Raw genomic sequence first — 4,106 nt, 5'->3', positions numbered from 1 at the left:
ATTGTGTCAAGTTAGTGTCCAGATTTCATGCATTCTTCCATAGATGTTAAGTCCTATTCAGTCAAGCATTTGTACCTAGATGTCCATTCGGTACAAGTTCATCCACTGGAGTCTAGTCAGCCTATCTAGAGATCATTTTTTCCCCTCAATAATATTTTAATTACTTTTTGTTTATTTCATATAGAACATGTCCATCAGTCTCAATGATCTTTATACCCCTTTCCCCACTGGCACCCTCCCATAGCCAAATGAGAGAGGGGGAATAAATTTGATTAAGAACTATTACATGAAATGCACAAAAGCTCAATAAAATATATTTTAGAAAGAAGTACATTAGAAAATAAAGGTAACAAAAATGTGTCTATTATTTTTAGTTTATGTGTATGTATATATTGCCTGCATGCCTGTAAGTGCACCTGCATCGTACAATGCCCTCAGAGGGTCAGAAGAGGGTGGTAGGGGGTTGGAAATATGGCTCAGTGGTTAAGAGCACCAGCTGCTCTTGCAGAGGACCAGGGTTCAATTCCTAGGACCCACACAGAGGCTAAAACCAACTGTAACTCCAGTTTCAGGGGATCCAGCACCATTTACTGACCTCCTTGGGTGTTGCACAATACACATGCTGTTACATATACACATGCAATATATTCATACACATATAATAAAAATAAATAAAATATTTTTTAAAAAGAAGAGAGTGTCAGAGTCCGCTGGAACTGGAGTAACAGATGATTGTTAGCTTCCATTGTGGACGCTGGGAATCTAACCTACGTTCTCTGAAAGGGCAGATAGTGCTCTTAACCACGGAGCCATCTCCCCAGTTCCTGGATATTTTTCTTATATATTGCTCTCAGTTCTTTTCCATGCCAGTATTTTTTTCTGTGTGTATTTGTGTGTAGAGTATGTATGTGTTCCTGTGGGTGTGTGCACATGCATGTGGAAGCCAGAGGCCATTGTTGGGTGTCCTTTTCTTCAATCCCTTTCAATCTTATATTTTGGCACAGGGTCTCAGTATATAATCCTGGATGGCCTAGATCTCACTATGTAGACAAGCCTGGCCTTGAATTCACAGAAATTCACTTGCCCCAACCTTCTGAGTGCTGGAATTAAAGGTGTGCACCACCACACCTGACTCAACCTTATATTTTTGAGACAAGGTCTCTCACTGAACCTGGAGCTGATCAATAGGCTAGACTGGCTGGACAGTAAGCTTCAGTGATCCTCCTGTCTCCATCCCTGAGTGCTGGGGATACAGATGTGCCATCATGCTTGGGTTTTACTTGGGTGTTGAGGATCTGAACTCATGTTCTCATGCTGAAATACCAAGCCATCTCCCAAGACCTTACAAAGTTTTACAATGAAGGAGCGGTGGAGATGGTTCAGCAGTTAAGAGCACTGACTGCTCTTGCAGAGGACCTGGGTTCTATTTCTAGTACCCACATGATGGCTAACAGTAATCTGTAACTCGAGTTCCAGGTGGTCTGACACCCTTTTCTGACCTTCACAGGCATTGCACGACACTGGTACACTTACATACATGCAAACAATACACTCATATACATAAAATTTTACAAAAAGTTTAAAAGAATAATCTCTTTTACAGTCAGAAACATGCAACACAATTTTTTCCACTTGCAAATTACATGTCAGAGCTTGGTAGTGGTAGGCTGGGTCAAATCTTCTCAGCACTGGTGAACAACAAGTTGATGTCTGGGTAGGTTATGGTTATAAGGTGAACTGCACCTAAATATTTAGCTTATCATAATAGAAACTGGAGCTCTAGTCCAAAAAATAAAAATAGTTTTGGCATTGTGTGGAGAGTTAGGAATGTTAGTAGTCAGTACAAAGGCAATTGTAGTATAGCTGAATTCATTAATAGTGGGTGGGGGGCAACCAATTTAAATATTTTGTGAAGCCAGTTTTCTTTTTTTAATATTTTATTTGTTATTTTTATTTTATGTGTATGAGTGCATTGCCTGCATGTATTTGAGTGCACCATGTCATGCCATGCGGCAAAGGTCAGGAGAGGGCATTGAATTCCCCTGGAACTAGAGTTAAGGACGGTTCATAGCCACCATGGGGGTGCTACGAATTGAACCCGGGTCCTCTACAAGAGCAGTCAGTGCTCTTAACTGCTGAGCCATTGCTCCAGCCTGAAGTCAGTTTTCTTAAGTTTAATAATATACAGTTCTCAACAATAATTTATGTAGTACCTTTTGCTTTTCAAGATACGTACTCAGATAATTAAAATTTACCTTTTAATTCCTTCATAGCCAGTTGGGATGATAAGGCAAAATAAAGTCAGAGGGAGTCAATCTTGTGTCATGGAAGGATACATTAAACTGTTGATTGTATGCTGCCCATTATACAGAATTATCAGCTACTTCAAAAATTATATTTATGTTTGTTTGTATGTATGTACGTATTTAGTTAGTTAGTTATGAATTTGGGGGAGGATTCAGATGCATGCCGCAGTGCACATGTGGAAGCCAAAGGATAACTTATAGGAATTAGTTTTCTCCTTCCACCATGTGTGTCTCACTGATTGAACCCAGGTCTTCAGACATCACGGCAAGGACCTTTACCCACTAAGCCACATAACCTGCCTCAGCTGATTTTTTAAAACAATTTTCATTGAAGTCTGATTTACATACCATAAATTAACATACTTTAAAAGTTACAACTCAGTGAGTGTTTAGTAAATGTACAGTGTTTGTCAGCACTGTCCCAATTGTTTAAGATTTTCATCTCCTCTGAACGAAGCTTTGTGCCCAGGAGCAGCAAACACTTCTCATTCTTTCATCGTTTCAGCCATAGGCAGTCACTAATTTACATTCGATTCACCCTTTCAAGACATTCTTTATAAATTGGTTGTATTAAGCATGTGCTCTTTAAATCTGGCTTTTTTCACTTAACATGATGTTCTCAAGGTCCATTCATATTAAGATATGCATTGGTACTTCACTCCAGATATCTTCTTCATAGCACTTCTTCATAGCACTGAAAGAGAAAGCAATATATGACTGATGAAAAATCATTTCTCTACTAGAAAAGAGAAATATTTTCACCAAAAATCAAATTGGGTGTGACAGAGATAGTGAGGAATGAGAAGCTTGTAAGAAAAGAAATAAAAATTCTAGCATGGGGACTGGAGAGATGGTTTAGTGGTGAAGAGCACTTGTTACTCTTCCAGAGGTCTCAAGTTTAGGTACCAGCACCCACATGGGATAGATCATAACCTTTTGTAACTCTGTCTCTCGAGGGTCTGAATCCCTCCTCTAGCCTGTGTGGGTACTCACACACACGGCTTACACACAGAAAGATACATACACACAAATAGAAATAAAAATAAATCTTAAAAGAAAACCTAGCGCTCCTACCCTCAGGCCTCTCTTGGGGTAAGTCTATCACGGAGCCCTCCATGCCTTAACTCCCCCAGCCTCATTCACCCTTCCATCTCCCCCACTATTCTCTACTCCTACTTTGGGCCCTGCGCCATTCCTAGTCTTGGGTCCCCAGACACCTGGGGAACCAATACTGCTTCCTGATCCTTTTCACCCAGACCAACTTAGTGCCTTCCTTGGGCCCCAGGAGCATTGCTTCTGGACCTGGCCCTGCCCTCAACTCTCTCTGCTTCCCTGGACCTGCACCACCGGCTAACTCTCCTAGCCTGCTATCCTACCCTCAGGCCTCTCTTGGGGTAAGTCTATCGCGGAGCCCTCAGCGCCTTGACACCCCCAGCCTCATTCACCCTTCCATCTCCCCCACTGTTCTCTACTCCTAGTTTGGGCCCTGCACCATTCCTAGACTTGGGTCCCAAGACACCTGGGGAACGAATAGGACTTCCTGATCTTTTTCACCCAGACAAACTTAGTACCTTCCTTGGGCCCCAGGAACACTGCTTCTGGACCTGGCCACGCCCTCACCTCCCTCTACTTCCCTGGTCTTGCAACACCTGCCAGCCTCTTTCCTGGCCTGACAGCCTTTTTATGGGGCCCCGAGGCTTACCTTTCCTATCCCTGATCCTTTGCATCCAGTAAAACCCAGCTACTCAATCCACTCCCTGGGAAATCTTGGGGCTTCTTCCCACCCCATCTGCCTTTGCA

Source organism: Nannospalax galili, unplaced genomic scaffold, assembly GCF_000622305.1.
Source record: "Nannospalax galili isolate Female #2095 unplaced genomic scaffold, S.galili_v1.0 scaffold311, whole genome shotgun sequence".
NCBI lineage: Eukaryota > Metazoa > Chordata > Mammalia > Rodentia > Spalacidae > Nannospalax > Nannospalax galili.
This window is presented reverse-complemented; position numbering follows the sequence as displayed.